At 35.1% G+C, this 25,867-nt stretch overlaps 1 protein-coding gene across 1 annotated transcript in view; it reads right to left on the bottom strand.

Annotated features, from left to right (window-relative positions):
• LOC110381084 (leucine-rich repeat-containing protein let-4) overlaps positions 1 to 25,542 on the bottom strand; it is a 322,306-nt gene extending 296,764 nt beyond the window's left edge. The window contains exons 1-2 of the mRNA XM_064035053.1: positions 25,445 to 25,542; positions 17,556 to 17,595 (exon numbers count right to left, since the gene is read on the bottom strand). The gene's annotated coding sequence lies outside the window, so the exon portion shown is untranslated. The remainder of the gene's footprint in view (positions 1 to 17,555; positions 17,596 to 25,444) is intronic.
• Positions 25,543 to 25,867: the final 325 nt, after the last annotated feature.

The raw sequence follows: 25,867 nt of genomic DNA, 5'->3' as shown, positions 1-25,867 counted from the left end.
TTTATCTGTATTCTTTGTGTGTACGAAATTAAATGAATGAAATTGGAGTCAATAGTGGAACGCTATCTTAATTTACGTTTACATAGGTACTTAATAAACGCGACACTTGCTTTGTCGAGATTTTTAAAAACTTTATCATTTTTAATCGAAAAAACTTCAATCACGTTGGCTGTCTGATTTTTGACAATTGATTTTATATATGAAAGGGGTACTAAATCTTTTGTGCAGTTGACAGCAATAAGTCAAGAGAAAATTGCATATTTGGTGCCATGCTGACGGGACCAAGAAACGGTCAGACCATAGAAAGCTTTTTCTTACTTCTTGTCATCCATCCACGGACCGATGTTGTCAAGCGTTGCTTAACCTTACGATCGATCGGCCAGTGGGGCTGACTTAGCCATGAGCCACTCTTGTATAAGTACCTAGCTAGCGTATTCCTCCAACGGCCAGACTACATTGTACGGCCGACAATGCAGGCAGAAAGTCACCGGCCATTCGCGGTCTTCGGCACAAGTTATAATATTTGAGCGATCATAACTTTTCGAAAAAAAAACACTGGTTAATGAATTAAAATAATTTGTTGGTCAAATTTATATTTTTGAATTGTGTGTATATATTAGGCAATGTATAAAAATAGTTCATAATGTAGTTCGAGACGAGACTGCGAAAACAAATATAGAATGACCGATTACATTATTTAAAAACAAACACAATTTTACTATTGTTCATGTCGCGAACTACTTCACGAGCTAGGAGACGAACTTATGAGGCTGAATGCACCCAAAACACTCTCTTTCTCTCTTGTACGTATTTACGTAGAAAGGAGTGACGCGAAGTTCGTAACATACATACATAAATTAAAAGCTTCAAAATGTTCTTCTGTATTTACATATGGACTCGCTAAAGTTACAAATTTTATCAATTTACGTTAATAAGTGATACAGATATTTTTGTTGGAAAATCATTATAAGAGGTAAGTTTAAATTTTTGTATCGAGAAAACTTTTCGAGAACGTGTTTTGAAATTAACAGGGTTCTCAGAAATATGTTCAAGTTTGGTATTTTTTTCGCCGTCAAAAACTGTATAGATTTGTCCAAAATATTGTTTGAGACAAGCCAATTTGGGCATTCAGCGTCTTAATATGATGTATTTCTCGAATTACAAGCAAACAACGACATCCAAATTGATTATTACCTTTGACCAGGGTATCCCGGCAATGATGCTTTCGATCATATATTTTATTTAGAGGAGATAATCTCATAAGAGAAGGATAAAATAATATAAATAAAATACCATAAACATAAGAGCAATCGGTGCACAAAATTAGTTCATCCGTTGTGAAGCTACGATAGCAAAGATAGACACACATAAAAAGACAATATCCCATTGATTTTGAATAATTTTGATTGAGTATGTAAAAAAATGTGTTCTTAAGTAAAAAGTACGTACCAAAGTTACACCAATGTAGTACAGCGTAGAGCGTACATAGGAAGGCTTCGACATAAATCGACAATAGAAGCTGAAAGTAGCCGACCAGAGGTGAATGCAGTTGTGGTTTAAGTTACAAACTTAAAGCAGTTTAAAATAAACTAACAACAAAAAAATTTACGAGCCGTTTTCCAACAGTGAAATAATTTTTCAGATCGATTCTGTAGATTAGGAGCTTTCACGGTACAAAATAAAATATTGATGTATGTATATCGGGTGTGTCGTAGCTAATCACATTAAATCCTATCACAAACCCTTTATGATATTCTATGGCGTATTTTACAAAAATTGCCTAATCCATTCAGTGGTTTAGCCACAGGAATCATTTTTCGTTTTCATAATTTACAACATTATGTGTAAAGCAGAGATAAAGTTGGAGTATCGAATGTTTTGACCAACTGTCAGTTTTCAAGGGAGAATTTCTTTTGTTTGCAATGACTGACTCTTATATGGTGTTCTAATTCTCGCAATTTTTATTCTATTCATTATGTTTGAAAAAACATTTTTATATTCTACACACTCCGTGTAATGTGGAAAAATTGAAAATAAATCAGTGGAGTTTCCAAATAAAGTGCAAACAGCATTAACTGATGTCAACTATCTTCGCTGCTTCAAGTAATTGCATCTCGTTATAATAATAATATAATATTAAAATGAAAATTGTGAATAATACTGGCCTCTTATCACATGGAGCAAACATTAAAGTAGCCTCCGGAGGCCAAGATAACCATTTAGCAGTTGCAACAAACCTGCCTATTACGCCTCTAGCCTCTCCATTGTTTTCTCACTAAAATAATAACCGGGTAAAAGCTGCTTGCGCATGCTTCAAGCTTAAAAAATGAAATGCGAAACGTATTATGAATTAAGACAAGGTTCTCTTTGAAATATCGTTTTGTTTAGCAGAAGTGAGGCTGAGGACTTTTTAGTACAAAATTGTTTGTTTAATAACATTGTTAATTATTCTGCGTTAACTATTAAATAATGTCGGGACACCTTTTTCACACACGGTTGGTTAGCCCCATGGTAAGTTATTAATTAACTTGTGTTATGGGTGCTAATACAACTGATAAACTACATATAGCTACACATATAAATATTTATAAATACATATTGTAACACCCAGACCACGGCCAACAAGCATGCTCATCACATAAATGTCGACCGAACCGGGAATCGAACCCGGGACCTCAGATTCGGCAGTCCGGCTTGGTGACCATTGCGCCATAGAGGTCGTCGAACGATTCGAACGGACGAACGAACGGGCCGAACTATTGTATTGTGAGATTGTCATTGATCAGGCTTTTTATAAAAAAATAACGGTATAAAAATAGACGTTAGTCTAGCTTCTTCTATAAGTTCTCAAGCAAAATCATTCAATAAAAAAACTGTTAACCCATCTATTCAAACGAGTACGAAACTTTGCAAAGCCGAACATAATTCTAAACAGGGCATCGTAACGCAGGCACAATTGAAGTCAATAGCTCGGCTGGAAGTCGAGAACTATCCCCAACTTGCTCAGCTCACAAAGCCTGCATCGACTGGTACTGAACAAGCTCACTGTTCTAGTTCGTAAAACGATTTATTAGCCAAGTACTCGTGATGTTTTCGCTTTTGTTGCCGATAATGGGGTATTGCAACCAATTGTGGTAACGCGGATTCTAATCTAGAGAGCATAGTAACTGTTTTGTGTTCGGGTTCCAAAAATATGGAAGATTAACAGCCAGTTTCTTCATCAAAAGTTAAAGTCAAAGTAATGTCTAAAGTAAAAGTAACGGTCAAATTTAATTTTTCTATTAGTTTTGCTATCACTTTTTAGTTACAGCCTATTTATCGTCCCACTGCTGGGCACAGGCCTCCTCTCACACGGAGAAGGATTGAGCTGTCACTTTAGCCTTGAAAAAACGAATTTGACCGTTACTTTTACTTTAGACATTACTTTGACTTTTACTTTTAATGAAGAAACTGGCCGTAAGACCGTTACAACCGTTTTACTGGTAATTTTAACAGTTTGTTTAAAATATTTATTTACTCATTAAAGTTGGTTTTAAACTAAGTACTATATGACATGATGAAGTTGTGTGTATTTTCTGCTCTCGACTTTATTTGGCTGGTATTTTGCTTCTAGAAACATATGAAAGATATTTGTCATTGCTTCCAAATTCAAAATTAATTCTTCTCATCCCAAATTCAGCATTTTTAAGACACATTGATTCTTCGATCCATTCTAGACTCTAAACAATTTATGGACAGCATCATTGCGAGTTTGTTGGAGATCTATGTTCCAAGTTAGGCTAACCACAGGAATATATCGAAGTTTCCAGCACCTATCGTACTCAGTCCTGAACTGTGAAGTGCGGAGTGGTTAGATAAAGCTTTGATCAAATAAAATGGACAAGACTGCTTAGGAGTTGGTGTATTGAACCAATGTTCGAAAAGGTATCTTGTTCTTTTTTAACTTGGCTTCTGATCTTTTATAAGAACATTTATTAGGTGTTATAATATATCAACCAAAAACCTTTGTCAAATTCAAACCCATTTATTAGGTCAATAAATTAGGACTTTTGCACGTCATTTATTTTGGACAGTATACCAAAAAACCGTCTTGAAAACCGACTTTGAATATAATGTTTGCCATATACACTTATTTACCAAGCACACAAAATGCAAGATTCAGATCATACATCGATACTAAAAAAAGGCGCCATTACTAACACAAAAAAAATCACCAATAACCTTACATATTTTCAGTCTACAACTAAAACTTCTAAAACCAGTCCATCTCTTACATTATTCCACCCGCTAACTACCACAGCAAATTCAAAATCTCACAACCGTTTCCGTACTACAGTTCTGCCAAGATATAGGTCCAAAGACTTTGGCCTAACATCGTCGGCTGCTTTTGAAAGCGGGGGCACAACCCCTGTATTTAGTTATTTAAACTTAGGTAGTTCGTAGTTTCCCTGTCTTTGCTTTGGAGCAGATCTGTGTTAAGTTTATCCATATAGGATGAACACAAGTTGATTTATTGCATTATAATAGTGTTTGAGAGTGGGTTGGACTGTCGTTTCTGGGACTGTTGTCTCTGGTTTTAATATGTATGTAGTAATTTTATACAGCTTATTTATATAAAGTTCTGAGAATACGGGTTTTGCAATGTTAGATAGTATAGTTATCGAGGAAGGCTCTTTTTATCACATAACATGAATGAAGCGAAGGGAAGAATAATCCAAAGACTTTTGAATATGTATAGTTCAACTTTCTTTTAGATTCGATTATTTACTCTCATATCTTTATCTCAACACCAATGCAGCATTTTCAAGTAATTGTGCAAATGGCATCATCACCATGATGATGACGAAGATGATCAAACTATGTATTCTTAAGTTGTCCCAGAGAAAATCGCTCACAAGATACCTCACGTTACACCAATATTTGCCACACAGTGACGTCACGGCATTAAGGCATGTTGTACATAACAAGAATGGCGAAGCAGGCGCTAACATGAGAGATTACGCCGGCGGTGTCGTATTTCATACAGTGACGATTTATCGCTTTTGTGGCCTGACGTATGTTCTTACATTGTTGGTACCTCGTGTAGTGGATAGGCAGCCTAAGTTTGACAGTGTTCGCGTATTAATCAAATCACTGGTCTGTTTGCGAAATAGCTTTTTATGTTACGTATTTTAGAATTACAGCAGGAATAAGAAGTTATATCGGTTTTAGGCTGCTTTCCATATCCTATTCAATGCAATATGCATACTTTCGTTCTATAATAGTTTGGGGGGGGGCGAAAAGTGGTGGTGGTGGGGGAAATGAGTAAGTATTCACTCCTTTAGTTAAAAAGCATCCTGAATAGGAATATAAGGTGGTTGTTATTCGTTGTAAGTAAAATGGCAGAACGGATATCAAAAATACACCGCCTTATCCCTAATTACAGTTATCTGTTTTTTTGTCCATGTGCGGCAAGTTGTCCTCACAGGACGCGAGTGAAAATGAGAGAAACAGCTAGTACCTAAAGAGATAGTTACTAGCTACAGGCTCTAACGAACGTTGGGATTAAAACTAATCTCGCTAATGAGTTTGGATGTTTGTTAATCGATCACGCTTCAGAGGAATAATAGATCTAAATGAAAAGAGAAGAGGTAATGTCTGATCTAGATAAAGGTCTAGACCCTTGTCATAAAAAAAACCGGCCAAGTGCGAATCCGAAGGGCCGTACCAGAGTAAAAATGAGCAAAAAAATCACGTTTGTTGTATGGGATCCCCAAAATATGTATTTAATTCTAGTTTTCAGTATTTGTTGTTGAAGCGGCAACAGAAATACATCATCTGTGAAAATCTCAACTCTCTAACTATCACGGTTCATGAGATACATCCTGGTGACAAACGGACGGACGGACGGACAGAGGAGCGAAAACAATAAGGTCCCGTTTTACCCGTTTGGGTAGGGAACCCTAAAAACGGTGCCATTATTCAACTGCTTCCTAAAAACACGTACCTATTTATTTGTCTATAATACTATATTCTAGTACATATTCTTGTACACCGTGAAAAATATACTTTATCACGAACCATCATCTGCCTAGCCTTTTCCTTACTATGTTGGGGTCGGCTTCCAGTCTAACCGGATTAAGCTAAGTACCAGCGTTTTACAAGGAGCGAATGCCTATATGATCTCCTCAACCCAGTTACCTGGGCAACCAAATACCCTAGATACGACTGGTTGTCAGACTTATTTACTTCTGACTCACGAATCAATCTGTCAATCAAGCCTGACACCAGTCTAACCAAGGGGTATCGGGTTTCCCGGGTAACTGGGTTGAGGAGGTCAGATAGGCAGTCGCTTCTTGTAAAGCACTGGTACTCAGCCGAATACGGTTAGAGTGGAAGCCGACCCCAACATGATTGGTAAAAGGCTCGGAGGATGACTCACGAATCAATCTAATTTAATTCGGTAACATCAACAAACAATTTTACACTTTCCCAACAACAGTAGACCCAAAACACTTAAGTATTCACGAACACCATGAAAACACCATACCACACATCTTGTTAACATAAAAAATCCACGACTGACCTCTGAAACAAATTGCTCCGGCTTCGAACCCACACCCATAATTTACGGTCCGCCATGATTGCACCTTGTCTGTTTGAACTACGAGCCTCACAATAGCTATAGGCTATGGTGGTTTAAGAAATAGTCTATAGGGGAAAATTGCGGTAACGGGGAAAATTGTGGCCAGTGACATACTTAGTTCGAAGATTTTGTGGGCCGGTCGATAAGTGGGAGGTAAGATTGGTAAGGCGGGATTGTACCGGTGTTCGGCAGTGAACATTCAAATGTTTCTTCTGGTATACTCGCTTTGACTAACAGTAACAAATTGCTTACTTAAGTTTCTAAAACTTCCGTGAAATCGCAAAAAAAATCTTTTCCTATGTTAGTATCTTATTACCATGCAAAGTCAGACAATTCGTGCTTTTCTTTTAATACATTTTCTAGTTTTTTTTCCAATAGCTACCTATTTTATGCAGTTACAGTTTTTAACATCCTTAACAAAGGCAGTACCGCTCTAAGTGAAAACAAGCAACTAACAAGACGGATCACCTCACGCAATTATCGACCTTATGTCCTAACTCCCTAGGCTATTGAAGAGCCGGTTTCGCATGTCAATGCATGTCACACGTCGCATAAGAAGACACGGTTGGTACGCTCGATGGTCGTTAATGTCATCGCGTAGATTAGTGATGTAGACTAAATAGTCGGCCGACAGTTGACCGATGGTTGGCAAACAATTTTTTTTTAAGAAAATCTTGTTTGTAATTAAAGTTTTCAGACGGTGTGATATCGGCTTAATATATGATAATTGTAATGTGCGTACTACCATTCATCTTCTTTCTGATTTATGAGCCTAAACAAACTATGGGTAGACTGAAAGTGTTATGAGATGTCAAGGTATTGGGATAAAATTAACGCAAATTTGCGAATTTTTTTAAGTAAGTACTTATGTTTAGTTCAAAGTTAAAATGTTGATAACAACTATCAAAGATTTTCATCTAATTAAAAGTTAGAAAACCCAAAAAAGTACAGGGTTTTGACCTTAAAATCTTAAATAATGCCGACAAAAAATGAGACTGAAATCCTGAAATGAGGTTGCTATTCAGATTATGTCTGAAGTAAAGAATTCAAATAAAAGCTGAAAGCTAAAAAACCTTGAGTTATAGTGTGACAAAACCATAATCCAATTAAGTTAAAATATTTTTTTGGACCAAATAAAAACCTCTATTTTAGTCAATTAGCTCGGAATTATTTTGTCTATTGTCAAATAATTTCAGTAATTTTGTTACATTCGACAAATTCTTCAGAGGACGAAAATTTGGATAAATTCAGGATAGTAACTTCAAAACAAGAAAATAAACCTTTATTCTAGAACTCTCGTGCCCCTTTAACTAACCATTCAAACCATTTAACAATACTAGTAGATGAACCAAATAACACTTTAGCTATAATAAAATCACCGCGTGATTTCCTTTAGTGGCTGCGACACGCCATTTCACACTATTGTCCAATTATTTAAAATTTACAATTGCGCCCTCTACCATGCATAATCACTGATCATTATCTCCTTTATTCATTCAACCTACTTTAAATACATCGCCTGTTTTATTACGCACATATTTCAAGCCATGCTGTTTAATCAGCAATGTATTCAAAACAAGACGGGTTTCAGTTTATCGAACGGGTCTCTCAAGTACTCATTGTTTGCATATTCTAAAGGCGATGGTATCTTAAAGTTCGTTGGCACCAGTATTATTAGATCCCCATTTCTGATTTCTGTGCGTTTTATAATAGTAAGTTGGGAGATCTAATTAACTGGTCCTGTATTTGCTGTGTCTATTTTAGAAAAGTGCATTGTGTTTTAAAGTTCAACTTTACTGAAATAAGAAATACCGTTTATGAACTGAGTGGAGTAGCTAATATATTTTTAGCATGTTTTGAAATGTAAAGTGTTATTTCACTTTTATGTTAAAGACTGTATTGCACTGTATTGCATAATGTATTGTAAGAAATCGAGATTTTTTTATGAGAATTCTTCGAAGTGTTATGTCCACATCTTAATATGGAACTAATCCGTAATTTCTTCACTAATATTTCGAAGAAACGCTAATCGTCCGACATAATCCATCGGCAACTAGTCCAAAGGAATTACGTGAAGCTTTACACACTGCTTCCTCGAATATTTCGTCATACACGACTCCCTAAGCCTTTAATATTTCACTGTCGTCCACAATATTTCAGTTACCGTCATCTTCTATATTAATATTTGGTTAAGGATTATCTAGCGTCCCGTTATTACGGTTAAAAGCTTGTACAACATTGTTACGCTCTACGGTAGCTTTGAGATTAAGTCCATCTACAAAATTACCCTTAAAATTTCCATTAAAATTTAAGAAATAAAACAAAGTCCCATTGCCCTATCTTTCGTACTTTACTGTCGAATGAAGCTTAAATATTATTTCATACATTTTATTCGCAAAAGTTTGGGGATCTTCCTCGGAATTAGCATGTGCCCTTAAATTGTATGAGATAAACTTCTTATTTTTGCCAATAATTTTACGGATCGCGCGGTTTTTGCGTCAGTCGTATCTTTATTTTATTAAGATGAGGTCAGATTTGCAAGTTAATGGTAAATTGAATTCAGATAGAAGTAGGTCTTAAGGATACATAAAATAGAGGTCCAGATTTAGAAATGTGTATACTTTACTGTTTCATGTATAGTTTAATTAGGTCAAACAAGCAAAGCATAAAATAAAAATATAAATCAAAATCGTCTAATAAATAACAAATACAAGGAAATCTTAATTAAAACTTAAAAATTCTAACAAGCAATATGAAAGTTGCAAACAACGGAGATATTAAAATGAAATAAAATTAATTTAAATGTTAATGAGTGGGTTCCGCAGGGTTCCTAGTGATCTAGTGTGCCCTCGGGACGAGAGCCAACGTCTACCGAATACTGACGAGGAAAGCCGAATGAAATCATTGTATTATGAAGACGTAGGTTAATGTTTTAGATTTGGTGTTACTGGTTTTTAAATATTATTTTTTAAAGACTTGGTATTTCTTTGTTTTTAGTGTACATTTTTAAGGAATTAACTATAACTAGCACTATTGCATAAATGGGCTATCTACACTGAAATATTTTCTGTTTTTTTATCGAATATGGTAAAATCAGGCACTGGACAGTGTACTTATTAATGTCTACACAAAGAACTACCTATAAACTTATGTTTTAATTATCTAACAAAAAAACTTGCAAATTAATGTTCTTAAATTTTTCATAGAAAATTCTGACACCATTTTTAGGAACCGTGGAGAAATCTGGACTACGGTGAAGAAAACCGGGCAACTGTGGAGAACCTTGGAGAATTTCGATTAATTTTGTACGGAGCTATTTGTTGACGGGCTTAGAGTGTGTGTAATGAAATTAACCTACACAGGCCCTTATCATGGATAGTTTAGAAGTGCTGAAATTCTTAAGTTAAGGCCAAGTGTGGTTGTCCAGGTAAATCCGGATTATCACAAGAGGAACGTATTTTGAATGATTTAAGTACCCTTTTGTTACAATTTCAAGGTGGTGCAAGGTTTTTTTTGGAAAACACATCGATTATATACAATTACACTCAAACTATGGCTTTTACAATATCATCCCACGCATTACAATTATTATTATCTTTAGGACTAACTAAAATGACAGTCAATTTTTTAAACATGAAGAAATAAGACATAAACTAAATAAATATATGGAATGCTGATAAATACTATCTACATTGACACTACAATATAAAAAAAAACTTATCTCAACTTCAAAACAATAAAAAAAATACCTTAAAACAATTTTCCCATAACCAACAGCAGCTTCCCCTTAAACGGGGGTAGTTTGTCTTCCAAAGAGAATTATGCGCGTCGACCCCTACGTAGTGACTTTTATACTGTACCATAGAGCAGGTAGAGTACGTGCCAGGATTTCTCACCTCTATCTACCTCTAGTTTATGGATGGGGAGATATTGCTATGCGATTTGTGAGACGATTGAGCGATTGGTTTCATGTGTTTTATGATAGGAGAAAAAGGAAGAAATATAAGCCATGCTTCGATAAATGGTCTATTTACGAGTAACACTAAAGTGATACAACAGTATTATCGTAATTTTGAAAAAAAAATCAACTTTCCTTCTCTCTTATCATTGTTCCACTTTGTTGAGGGTTGTGCCCATGTTGAAGATGAATAAATAGGGTACCTAAGTTTAATAGGTAATTGGCAGTACTAGCAACTAGGTAATCTGCAAAGTCTATGTTATTCCTCTTGTGGTTAGTCATTTTAACCATAGGTACAAACAAGTACATTCAAGCTAAAACAAAAACACGAAGCGCACATATATTACGCAAAATCTGTCAGGTACAATTACAAAGAAAAGCTCTCATCAACATTGAATCTATTTAAACTACAATACAGAGGTACAGTCGCAAACAAAAGGTAGCAAAACAAATCTTCTAGACGTAAGTTCTAGTATACTTTTCCTCGGTTTGCGAAGATATACAGACAAACACTCTGTTTGCTGAGAAACATTTGAATACACTTTACTAAGTAAAGTCGATATGAATGTGGACGCTATGTTTATTTATTATTTGTTTGTCTCGGTTTGCTGTAAATGGGTTAGTGGGACTTTTATATGTGTGTGTTATCCCTACTAATATTATAAATGCGAAAGTAACTCTGTCTGTCTGTCTGTTACGCTTTCGTTACGTAAACCACTGAACTGAATTGAACAAAATTTGGTACAGAGATAGAGTTGACCTTGAGAAAAAACATAGCATAGTTTTTATCCCGGACTTTTGAAGAATTCTCTTGGAAACGCGATATTAACTCTAATCTATCTGAACTCTACGCGGGCTAAGCCGCAGGCAGAAGCTAGTTGAGTTAATAAGTGGCGAATGCTATCCAGATTAGCTTTATCGCACTTTGCATGCGGCTTGAGGGATCTGTTTCCTGCACCAGGATAAAAAGAACCTGTGTGTGATGCTGATATACAAGCTGTATTACTGTAGAGATTCATCAGATCTTAAGGTAGTTAATTGGTGGAAGAGTATATACATAGATACCTATTAAAAATAGTCAGATTTAAACTTAAAAAAAAAACTGACATAATAGGCATTACATATAAGTAATATCACATTTAATACAAACGACCGACTACAAAAAGTCTTGTAAAGTTTTAACAAGCATGTTAGGCAGACATTTTCTTTTGGAGTTATCTGTAACCATTATTCCTTTTACTAGTCTGAAGACCTGAAGACAGACGCGTTATTATTATGTGATGTCTTACTACAGTAGACTTGTATTGGTTATTATATGGTTTTACCATTGTCTAACCTAACTACAGTTATATTTTGACAGTTTGGTAGGCATTTCTTGCCTTTAGCTTTATATTTTGTACCTGTTTAAAAGTTGTCAGATATGTGTATAACAGTGTGGAAAACGCTGTCAAAAACTATAAAGCTTGGTTAAGGTAAGTAACCTGCGCAAACAAATCCATAATTTCATGGTTTTCACCGTAAGCCTCTACAACACTTACGTAAATTCTTGACCAAGGATCAAAACTAAAACCTAACCTTGGTCTTAAAACAATCGAAGTTCCTTCAAACACATCCGCAAGTCCGAAATACTTTCTTATAATGAATTCCGGCTACACTACTTCTCCTACAACTTCGACCAGCTCACCCCAACGTCTGCGAACGCCAATAAATCAGAGCACAGCTTGTGAACATTCCTCGACACGTCGAAACTTCGAGAAGTATATTTTGAGTTTACGTGTTTTCACTTTGATTATGGCAGATTATATGAGATGGGAGTGTTGATTTTTGGGAGTGAATTAACGTGTGTTAAAGGGTTTTGGATTTTCAAAATCCAGGTTTTTGAATTTTCAAAAAGGTTGAAGGAGAAAAAGGTTTACCATTTGATGTATGTACAGCCAGCTTAGAAAGTGTACGACCAGTGTGTCTCTATGAGTATCGTAAATGGATCTCACCCCCTAAAGCGGTATACGACATTTTTACTCAACAGAATCTTGAATTTCATGTTCTTAAAACGACGGTGGAACAAAACAGTCTTTATATCAGCTTTAAATACTGTCATATACATACATTGGAATTTCGGAGGATCTAAGACCAAATTATTTATGAAAATCTGAGACATTAATGATGTCTGATGAGATAGATAGGATCTGATAATCAAAAAGCAGGTGGAGCACTTATTAGGATAGCTTGCAACCTCTATATAGAAGCCAGATAATAATTCTCAAAAACAAAGCAACGCCAGATTATAATTTGCAAACACAAAATCAGATGTTAGGAGCCACATTACAGGTGCAAAGCCGTTATAATTCTTGAACAATAGGCAAATATAAAAGCTGATTAGCATTACCGGTACTAAACCCTGCATTAGCCCAAAATATTCCATTGGCACAACAATAATTATTCGCGTATGGTTTAGGCTACATTTCTGTAATACGATCAACGATGATTATTTGTTCTATTAGCATTTAAAGTGGTCATCTAAATTAAGATCATTATTATGGTGCATTATAATGAAAATGCCTGTATGTCATCATCATCATTTGCCCAGCTTTTCCAACTTACCATTTTGGTAGGTCGGATACAGCTGAGAAACAGTGTTTTATACGGACCGACTGACTGTGTGACCTCTTTAACTCAGTTGCCTACCAGAGCAATCCAATAACGTTCAGCAGTATTATTTTTTGCTATATTCCATTCAAACATAAATAAGTGTAACTACCGATTCTATGAAACAAAACACGATCACCCAATCAGACATTATACAAAATACACTAAAACAGGCCAATATTTATCCAAGACATAAAAATGAACAAGTAAAATAGCCGCTATATTTTTCTTGCCTCAAAATCTGAATGGGAACTATTACCAGCTATATACTCATGACCTCCGCCTCGGGCACGTGAAGGATCCATATATTCATACAGATCCAGTACAAATTTAAAACCAAGGATCGAAACGAACAGATTACATTGAAAAGAGGAGTACCCCCAACATTCAATTATGGCATTGTCGGCCCGTGTTAACATGCAAATTGGTCCGTTTCAAAATTTTGCGGCCCACTCCCCCCTAATAGGAAATAGACATTTTCCGTTATCATTCACATCGGCCTTTGTTTTATCTTATGTAGATTTCCGAAAATTATTCTGGACCCTTTAAATCGACAAGTTGAGGTCTGTTTAAGTGGACCTTTATTGTTTTGGTTGCTCTTTGTAAATATGTCGGGTTATATATGGATTGAATTTGAAATTAGACCCGTTTTGTGTCGAGTGCATGGTGCTTGTAACTTGAAAGTAATTGAGGGGTCGGGGAAAAATCTAATTATGTTTATGTGTGTTTCATGAATAATAAGTGTTAATTTGTTTCAGGTGTTGTCGGAGTACTTTGTTTGTGTAGTGGAATTGGCGAGATGAAAGCTAAGATAATAATATGGTGAATGTTTTATTTATGAAGCAGACTACTGAGAAGATATGTAATAAGACAATTAGGTTGAGTTTTTAGTATAGTAGTCTAGTTCATAACAGTAATCTTACAAAAATATGATATGAGGCTATATAGTAACGATCCTACTCTTTTACTACATATTAACATAAATAATTACATTTCTGATACTTTGCTCAAGAACTCACGCTGTTATGCACACAAAAATATTGATCCATTAATAATGCATTTGCAAATAAGTACACCTGAGAAATGGAAGTGCATTATAAATTATGAATTAACACTGCAACCGCTGCATCGTCATATTAAAACATCGCCATTCGCTAATTAATCAAAAAATCCAATCAAAATTTTCGTTCATTTTTTATAACAAATGGGGAACTTTAGCAGTGCGCTCCCCACCGAGTCAATTTGAAACTAAAGTGACTCATTATTTACCCCTTTTTACGCGCTCAAACCCGTGGAAAATTGCACCTTAATCTGTACTTCATTAAGTTGAATTTCGAGTGTGTTTCCGATAACCCTATGGAATACTAGAACGGTAATTGAAGCGTGCTTTCATAACGTTTTAATAGAGTTATTTTTAGATTATTTTTTCGCATAGAGCCGACGACTTGATTAACGTGCCTGTGTAAACTTGTGTTTGGATTAACTTTGCGGATTAAGCTGTACTAATTTGGATGAATTTTACTACGGTCGCGGTAAAAATATTAATTAAGTATTTACGCACGTGTTCGCCGAAACGATTGTTTTCCCATAACAATAAGGTAATGTTTTGGTTATTTCTTGAGTGGGAAAATTATTTTGCAAATAAATCAATGTAATTTTCCTCGTTCAGTACCTGTTTACTTTCTTAAGATACACGTGTAATTTATTATTTACGTCATACATGCTTTAACAGAAAAATTAGGAAAATGGAGAAACTGGGGCCATGCGTGATCTTGTACGTGAACTTATCTATTACAAAATGACACTTTATTACTCTTAAGACGATACGCAGATTAATACCCTTGAAATGAAACACCGGTAACTAAAAGTTTATTGTTGGGGAATTCGTTGCGCCACTTCTTCTTTCCAGCAAAAACATAGGTTGTGGTGAAGGGCGGTCGATTTAGAAGCTGTCTTTGTATTTTTGATGTTCAAAAAGTGCAGATTTTTTACCTAGTTTATTACCCGAGAAATTTTGTAAGATTCTGGAACATAATATTGTTTGTATCAAGAAATCGATACTCATAATAACAAACCTCAGATATAGGATAAAGCAATTACAAACATTGGATTAAGTTTAACTAACAAGGTAACAGAGTTATAGTTAGGGAAATGTGATAAGTAATAAAATTAACCCTTGCAATGCAGTAGTACTTCTCCGTTGGAGAAGATGGGGTAAGTCCGTCATTTCATGAGCTGTATCTTGTGAAACTTTATGGTGTTTATTTAAAGGGTTTCATAAATATTGTTGCCCATAAGGTGTTTTATTGTTTCAGAGGGTGTAATAAAATGTAATTATGTTAGTATTCCACCATTGTTTCACTGTTTAATGATAACTTTCTTGACTTATCCTTTCATGGAACTAAAGTTGATTTCAAACATATGTGATTAAAACCAGTTTTTGACAAAGATTTTTCTATTACATTAAAAAAAAATACCAAACTCACTCACGAATACGATAACCCAAACTTAATTAACCTGGGAGCTAATTTATAATAGGCTAAAATTATATAATAAAAACGCTCCCCCCCTTATTAATGAGGTACAATAATTTTTCATACGGCCGTTTTGACGACGGAACGCGTAAAGTACGCCTGTAAATATATCTGTAAAAATTTTATCGTCGTGATTAAACTCGGCGGCTTAGCGTTTTATTATGGTTGGGGTTATTTATACCCCATGCTGCATGGACGGGTTAATGGACAGTGTGCGCCAAAAATTTTCTTTTCCTATGTGTATTTAATTACACGAAGCTATTAAAGTTTTAGTATGATTTCTATTTTATCTGCAATATGGTTTTAGTATGATAAATGGTTGATATGAATTTTTGAATTTTATTTTGCTCTGTAGAAAGGAGGGTTATTCCGATATCTGAAAATATCAATGTGAACTATGTAAGCAATGCCAGGTGCTTGGAAGTTTATTTTGGACGCAAATCTTTTGTCAAGTGCTTTGTATACATAACATAAGCGTAGAGATCAGTGCTTAATGATTACTTATAGTCTTTGCTGCATGAGAAAAGGCCTTCGAACAGTATACTGTCATACATAACTAACTATTGCTCGTATTTATTTAATTCAGAAAAAAAACACCTGACCGTCAATGTCAAAGTGCCAATTTGTCACATTACAATAAATAAAAAAAAAGAAAAACACACCAACCAATAACACGCCACCGACACGAAAATAAAATAAAACGAAAAAAAAGAATTCAGTTTAAAAAACAATTTCGAAAATGGAACAACTAGGGTATCGGCCGCAAAAAGTGACAGTTCATTGACGAATGACGTCACCTTTTCCGTCACGGCCTCCGCGTATATTTTATTCGGCTCGTACATCACGTTTGACGGGTGGCGCGGTCTGCCAATTCGGCGGTACAAGGCAACAACTGGTGCATTTACCCTATCCCTGTGACATGGTACTCAATACGCTGTGGTCAGTCCTTCAATATTTTTTTCGATGGTGTGACATTTTCGGGAAATCAAATGGTTTGAATTTTCAAAAATAAATTTTCAGGAAATAATTGTGAAGGATTTTTTTATAGTGAAAGTTTAGGCAGAAAAATCATTTTGTGGACATCTTTTTTGGGTACAAAATAATACGAATTATGTACATGGAGAATTTCTACGAAAATAAATAGGTACTTACATTTAGTTATGTACGAGTATCTAAGTAAACCTTGTAAACTTCCAAAGCTATAATGTAAATATGTAATCAGCATCAAAAGAGGAAGGTATCTTTCAGTGTTCCTATAAACTGTATAAGATTAAAATTCAACTATCGAGATTCATATGAACAAATGCTTAAAAAAGATAAACAATACAAAAATGGAATATTACGGACACGGACTACTTTTTATTTTAGCAAGCTTTTTAAAGTAACCCATCTGCCTAGGATTTTCTCTAAAAAATATGCATATGTTCTGCACGACTGCGGGAAGTCATTCCCTTGGAACCACAGAGAACAACAAATAGCCAATATGTCCATTTACAAAAAAGTAGCAACTAGCAGCTATCTTATAGCTGTAGAGTGGACAACAATCCTATAAGAGGGAACTTCTATTTAGGTCAATCAAAGAATATTATTTACATCAATAATGATGAAACTCTATAAGCTGGCCGAGGATTTGGTTTTTCATAACAACAGTTTAAAATTATTTATTATTTTGATTTTGGGAGTACATTTTGTAACATTATAAACGTTTGTTTTTCATAATCTTTTCCGTAATTTTTAAGAATGTAGGTAATTATTTAGCTTGTATATATCTAAATGGCTGAACAATACATACCAACTTGTCTTCTGCTTCTTTTCTGGCCGTTTATGTCACTCTGAAAATAAAATGAACGAATGTCAAAAAAGGGAATCAAATCTGCGTACAATTTAATTGTGGTATTTCTTACTAGGCCTAACTGTGCTTTCTTTACTGTCTTTGCTGTGCTTTGAATCAAACTGTCGATGTCCGGTAAATGAGCGAGAGGTACCTATGTATTTTGTCACTCGAAATGTTTTGCGGTTATAAAATCGATTGGAAAATCTGCTCGTGAGAAAGCGCTGTAAAACTTACTTGTATTTTATTTTACACTATGAAATAAACAATTGACCCCATTCAAAAAAACCAAATCAAAATTCTTCAACAACAAAAAAATCCCCATATTTTTTCCAAAATAACTCTGCAACACAAACAACCACATTTTTAACCGCAAAAATAATTTCAACACATGTAAATAAAAATTTCCATGAATTTCTCATAACACTCGCTTGAGTCGGAAATTCTGATGGCCAGACCCAACGAGACTCTTGGGGCCAATCATTGGACATTGGCGTTGGACATTGGCTATGGTAATTGGGTTACGGGACAGACAGACAAGCAGGTTATCTCATAAACCCTGGCGTTAACTTCTGCTGCCAATCTGACTTGGTTTGAGTGTCAAGGGGTTATTTATGAGGTCGTAAAGGAAGGTGAAATGTGGGAACTTGTTGATTTATATGATGATGGGAGATTGAAGGGTATGGAAGGAGAAGACTTGCTGCGCTGGAACCAAATTAAATTGGGGTCAGGGCAGAAAGAGGATGATGATTTCCTTTCATGGCTAATTATTATTGCTAAGCCATTATTTGCACAACTTGCAACTTGGGTTCAGCTTCCAGTCCAGACGCTGCAGAGTACCAGTGGTTTACATGAAGCGACTTCCTATTTGGCCTCCTCAACCCAGTTAGAGTTACCCTTTGGTAAATCTAATGTAAAATTGAGTATGAAGGCGTATCCTTCAGCTACCTGCTAAACCAATTAGATAAAGCGCAAGAGATAATTAATCCCACCAAAAACATTGAATGTAAAAAAAAAGCCAATCCTCTACGCAATTCCTCCACCGTAAAAAGTTTTGAGATCGCATAGAAGCCAAGTCCTGTTCAACATTATTTGTAATAATAAATCAATATTTTGTGACTATATCAATAGTTTCGTTCACTTTACAATAATATTGACTTGGCCATGAGCACAATAAACTACAAATATAATACAGCATATCTTGGAGAGGTGAAAGTCAAACATGAAGTTTAAAATCAAATAATTAAATACTTTTAGTTTATTCGATTGTTACTAAATGACCGACAATCAGTATCATCCAACATCAATGAACTGCACATGTACTATGGCGCATGTTTAGTCCATGGTGATCTCAAATTCCAATCAGTCCAATCGTAAAATCATGTCCATAATATATATTTATCAATTCAACACATTATTTCAAGGAGCGACTTTTAACTTGTGCTCATGGCCAAGACAATATTATTGTAATGTGAACAAAACTATTGATATAGTCACAAAATATTGATTTATTATTACAAATAATGTTGAACAGGACTTGGCTTCTATGCGATCTCAAAACTTTTTACGGTGGAGGAATTGCGTAGACGATTGGCTTTTTTTTTACATTCAATGTTTTTGGTGGGATCTAATTTATTTTTTGTAGGTCTCTTTCTTCTCTAAGTATATAACAAATTAAATTAACTTACATGCAAGTAACTAAATATATAACAAACTAAATATTAACACCTAACGTAGCACGTAAACAACATTTTTTTTAACTAAAACATTTCGAATTCTTGAATCGAATATCTTTTAGAATAAAAGAGATCTATTTCAGAGGTAAATGGCGCTATCACATGAAATTATTCGTTTTTTTTTTTGGTATGGCATCTCGCAGTTCAGCCTAGGAGGCCGTGTACTGCTTAACCGGACTTTGTAATTATTCGTTTTTTTTTAGTACTACTTATACTAAGCTATGTAACGAAACCATAGCGCGATTTAGACCAGAACAACGCCATCTATCGAGCGAGCATGCAGTATTTATTGCACTGCATTAATATGAAAGATTTTATCTGGATTTTATGATTATTCATTTCATTTTAACCTAGCTTTTTTATTCATATGTATGTATATTTAATACATAATAACAATAGTGGTATATTTTATTACGTAACAATAAAACAAATAGTGACATTTTGTACATAAATAAATAACAAAGTTATCAATGCAGTCAAAATACATACACAATGTTCTTGAAAAACCGCAAATATAAATTTGTTTCCTATTTTTTTTTAAGTTTTAAGGTTTTTATAATTTTCCCTTTATATGTAGCTAATAACCTATCTTGGTGCCAAATTTGAAGGTTCTAAGTTTGCTAGAAGTACCTTAGACTTTTGATGATCGGTCAGTGAGTGAGTCAGTGACAAAATGGTGTAACTTTGATCGCTCATAACTCGTAAACTGTTTATTCAAATGTCTTGTAATTTTGAGACTGAGCTTGTTCTAATACTTACTCTTGGTCATCGAAAACTTAAACTCTTAGCTTTGTTCACATGGAAGATACAGGGGGCTGAAATAGCCGCGAAACGCTTCGAGAAAAGATAGTACGGCCGTGCCCGTTTTGCTCGAGTCTTGGCTGGGGCACTGCCGTGCCCTCAGATAATAATAAACAGAGTTCTTACACCTATAGTAACTAAATCCTTCGCTGACTTCCTATCAAGGCTAGTGTTGCCATAATTTCCTTAATTAAGGCAATTAAAAGGCTTCACTTAATTAGGTTAGAGTGGCTCAGCGCAGGATTATCGCACTATTAACTTTATATCAAGTATATGGGTCAAATAGTTGTCTTAAGGAAATATTCTACTGGTGTGAAGCACTGTGTCTCACATAAATGTTTCTTATGGTCTATTCACTTACGTATTATTAACTAGCTTCTGCCCGCGACTTCGTACGCGGATCCTGTCTCTTATGCCAGCGACGGGGTTAGCAAAATCAAAGATCTGAATCGTCTGATATTGAATTTTAAGGGCCGGTGACTTGTAAACAACGGAATACGCATAGCCATTAGAAACGTTCCATATATTTAATTTTTGTACTTCAACGGCAAAAGCACAGCAGACTAAACAAAACGCTGAGAACTGAAGCGCAATAGGCGTGACCATAGGGATAAAAGTAGTGATTCTAATTAGTCCGCATTTATGTTGTGTGTGGCAAAAATATTACACGTATTATTACGTAAAAAAACATTAAATGTTACTGAGACGACAAAGTCGTGATGACTTAGTGGAAGTTGTGGTGGTTTAGTGGGTAGAGAACCAATCTCTCAAGTATGAGCGTGCGTCTTTGATTCCAGGTCTGGCAAGTACCTGCCAATGCAACTTTTCTAAGTTCGTATGTACTTTCTATGTATGTATATTTTGGATACCAATGACCGTTATTTGGAGGGGATGTTAAACTGTAGGTTCCGGCTGTCATTGAACATTCTTGGCAGTCATTATGGGTAGTCAGAAGCCAGTAAATCTGACCAGTTTTACCAAGGGGCGTAGGGTTGAGCGGTTAACCGGTTTGTGGAGGTCAGATAGGCAGTCGCTCCTTGTAAAACACTGGTACTCAGTTGCATCGTGACTGGAAGTCGACCCTAACATAATTGGGACAAAGGCACTTGAGATAATAACGACAATAATAATGAGATATAAGCACCGCAGGGCATTTGAGGCTGATGACGGGGAGTAGCGACCCCGCGAGGAATATATACTGAATTCTCCAGGGAGAGTATACTGTCCCCCATCTCTGGCCTGTCGGAGTGAACCATGACGGGGGTAGGTCTCACGCCTCTGGCTTGGCTTGACCGTCCAGAGTGGAATCGCTAGAGCAGGGTTAGTAGCCCTGCTCGGAGGATAGGTGCCTCGTGGTAAGTGACCCACAGGGAGCGCGTAATCTGCGTTTGAAATCCGCCGAGGTATCCTCACACTTCAGCCGCTCATGTCCCTGTTGCCCTCCTAGTCTCCACCTGCCATTTTACATGTATCTAATACATTGTCATCGGCAGGTGCCATAGTTCCCGTAGTTTCCCATTCCTAGTCCATTAGCATCCCATCACAATAGCCCCAGTAGTATTCATCCACAGTTAGCAATGGTATAGCACAGAACCGGGGATTGACTTTTTTTTTTAACGACGTCCACCGGGGATTGTCCTTGGGTTCATTTCTATAGTGTATAAAGGGATAATCGTCGCTTTTGTGTCACCATTTCATTAAAGTTGTCTCGAAAGGGCTTCAGCATGTTGGCTTCGGCGTCACGTTTGCCTCCCGAAAATTCGGAATTCTGTAGTCCCGAGGTCTGGAAGAGACATACAAAATAATAATGATATATATATAATGCAACAAATTCGGAGTGGGGCTCGTGACGCCACGTCTAGGTATGTAAAATTTGTACTAAGGAGTGACTTAACACAAAATTCAAGCGTGTTATATCTTCGTTATTGTCTTGTTTGTGTGAGAGAGAAATGACAAAATACGTGTCCATTATTTTAGGGTTATCTAAAGACGGACTAATTACTTTTTGATTCACCATACCTATTTCATATCATTCATTTCTATACATTTCAAGTGTAGTATTGCTCTTGAAGTTCCACATCAGGTGTTCCAGATCTTCGATGTTTATACGTCAACAGAGAGTGCTTATCAGATTGAACAACTTTTGCTAAAACGTCATACCTCTATATGCTATAGTCTAGCTGGGCCCTGGAGTTCCACATCAGGTGTTTTAGATCTTCAATTTGTATAAGTCAATAGAAAGTGCTTATCAAATTGAACAACTTTTGCTAAAACGTCATACCTGTATATGGTATAGAGAAGCTGGGCTCTTGGGGTTCCACATCAGGTGTTCCAGATCTTCAAATTTATTATCTCAGCTGAAAATGCTCATCATATGAAACAATTTTTGCCATGGCACCATTTTTGTATCTCTTATAGTTTTGTTGGTCTGTTGGTGTTCTGCATCAGATCTTCAAGTTTCGAAGATAAATTATAGCCTATATGTTGACCAGGATTAATACTGACACAACAAAGAAAAAATCATTGAAATCGGTTCAGTAGTTCCGAAGATTAGCGTGTACAAACAAACAGACATACAGACATACAGACATACAGACATACAGACATACAGACATACAGACATACAGACATACAGACAGATTTTTTTTTTTGGATTTGTGCTCCATTACTGTTTCTAAACCCCACCCAATTATTATTTTTTTAATATATTCAATGTACAGACACAGTTTTTTTACAGATTTATTATATGTATAGATGTGAACATTTCTAAAATAATAACCTGCCATTACATGCGAGTTCAAACCAAACCAACAAGGGTTGCTGGAGCATCTCCACAAGGCGAGGGCCTATATACGTAAGTATGGAAGACAACAATTAAGGTCTTGGCATACTTTGTAGACACCATACTAAAGTCTGACTATACTTTGTTTGCGTGTCTGATGACCATGCTTAGGACTTAGGTATATACTCAGGTGTATACTTAGGATTTAGGTATATAAATGTAATAAATTAAACCAAGAATAAAATAAAAATTATCTTGTATGAAAATGCATTGTACAAATAGTTCCATTCAAACAGAAAAAACCAAACCATGCATTTCCACAATAAAAACAAGTAAACAAAATATTAAAACATTTTTAATTAAATACCACCGGTGCTGCCATCTGCCGTCAAATTGTGTTAACGCTCTCAATTAATATTGCTAATCAACGATAATTACGTTTTGATTAGTACACACAGTTTGAGAGACATCAAACAGTTTTGACGAGTTATATTGATTGGAGTGCCAATTTTGATGTTGTGTTATTACTTTATTGTTTTTGATAGGTTCTGTCTTTGAATTTTGATTTGGTATAATAATATAACTTATTTCAATAAAATGTTAGGTAAAACGCATTTATATGCAGCTAAAACACGATGTTAAGGTATTTTATTGAAACTAGGTAAATTAAATTAGCACTTTTTCACATAACATTATGTTGGACAGCACCCTCAAAAACACCCCTATTTCAGACAGTAAAAACTTTATTTCAAGGTACAATCTCTGAATTCTTTAAGGTGAAAAATGGCATGACCTATGACCTATTAGTGCCAACTAGGTTTACTTAAATATTTGACGTCTAGATGAGAGATTTGATATCCTCAAAACAATAATAAATAAAGGTAATTTTGATGTAAAACAATGTTATAAGTCTACACATCCACATTACATCAGTTGTTTTCATAATTCATAAGAGAATCCAAAACTTACAGTGTATTGATCTTTGAATTATTCAGAAACTTTTGAATAATTTCGTGTAAAAGCCCTGTAGTGTGAAAACACAAACCTTTGAGGTAAAAAATACAAATACAACAAAATGATGAAATTCTAGAGAATTCAATTGTTGTTCTGATAATATGTAAGATTTTCAATAACAGTCAAAGAAGAAAGAATCCTTACTAACAATTATAATTATAAATTATCAATGAGAAATAAACTCTGTGTCTGTAAATTGCGATTTCAGGTCACACTTCACGACAATCACTAGTACTAGACGACTGTAACTTTTCATTAAAATTAATTTTGTATTGTTATACTGTTAATATTGTTATATTGGCAGCGCTGTTGCGCTACAGATAGAACTACTTTTGTATATTTTACTAGCTGTTGCCCGCGACTTCGTCTGCGTGGCCAATATAGAATTTTCGTTTATTTAATCGTTCATTGCTCAACCCCTGTAGGTGATAGCGTGATAATATATAGCCTATGTGTTGAACCGGCCCCCAGGTCAGTCAGTAAAAGTCAGTGTAGTCATGCAAAATTTGATTTAAATCCATGCAGTACTTTTTGAGTTTATCATTTGGACAAACATACATACAGACAAACAGACAAAAATTCTAAAAACTACATATTTGGGTTCAGAATCGATTATGGATCACCCCCCAAGTATTCTTTTAAAAAAATATTCAATGTACAGTTTTGACTTTCCTATCATTTTATTATATGTATAGATATAGATAATAATATATTAGTATAGAGTTATTTCTATACTTGTACTTAAGCTTAATGTTTTCAGAAAATTTCTAGTGACATCACAACATACAGACTTAGCTTACATATTTCTATATAAGGAAGAATAATGAGTAGCTAAAACTTCATCAAAAGATTTAATCCTTCAGTTTCTAGTACATAATATATTACACACCACTACCAAGGTCATTGACCTGCGTGGGAAGAAATCTGAGATGAATATTAATTTATCTTCCGAACTCGATAACTTTACTTTGAAAGTTATTTCCTTTATGAGAAATATTTCTTCCATAGGTACTATATTTTAAGCATACGATACTATATCCTATTTGTTTTTGTGAAAAAATGTCATAACTACTGAGTAACCATTTAAACTGGAAGCCTGAAAATATACTCGAAATTCTGTGAAAAATTTTCAAAGACATATTTATAATATGAATTGTAATGTCTCAAATATTGTTTTTATCGTCTCAAAAAAAGTCATATAGAAAAAAACAAAAACCAATAATTTACTACTCAAAGTTATTTACGATTTTATGATCAGTGTTTACTTCTATATATTGTGAATTATTATTTTTTGGTAGGTATTATAAAGTCTCGGAAAATGACTGCTGAAATGAAATTTCCCACCAAATTGTATATTTCCTTTACATGCTATCTTTACTATTGGCGTTTATATACTACTTTTAGTAGCAGCATTTTATTATACCTCAACCTTTCAGCTAACATCAACAATTCATATAAACAAAATTTTCAGCAAACCCTAAAACTCAAAAAAATAAGCTACAAACTACAGTACATACATTCAACTTCTCCCCAAAAACAGTCCATTCACATCACAACACTGAAACATACGAACTACGTAATACGTAAACGTTTACGTTACAATTTACGTAGACTACGTTCCCGCCCAACGTGCGCACTGTAGGGCGGGCGGGCATCGACTGACGGCTGGACTTGCAGTTGCAAATTGCAGAAATGAAAAGTGCTGGCTTTTGTTTTTTTTTTGGTTGTTGGTTGTTGTAAGGAGGTTTTATACTAGTTGTGTTGTTTGTGAGTTCGAATAAGTGATTATTTTGTTGATAAAAATAATGTGATTATTTGGCGTTCTCTTCGATAAGATTTGGGAAGAAGCTATGTATTGGTTGTTGGGCCTTTAAGTATTATGTTCACGGCTAATAATGTGGCAACAATGCTGGATTTTATATATATGTCTGTAGCATATT

The sequence above is a fragment of the Helicoverpa armigera genome, chromosome 6 (genome assembly GCF_030705265.1).
Source record: "Helicoverpa armigera isolate CAAS_96S chromosome 6, ASM3070526v1, whole genome shotgun sequence".
Lineage (NCBI taxonomy): Eukaryota > Metazoa > Arthropoda > Insecta > Lepidoptera > Noctuidae > Helicoverpa > Helicoverpa armigera.
The sequence above is the reverse complement of the archived record's forward strand: the minus strand, read 5'-3'. Positions and strand labels throughout refer to the sequence as shown.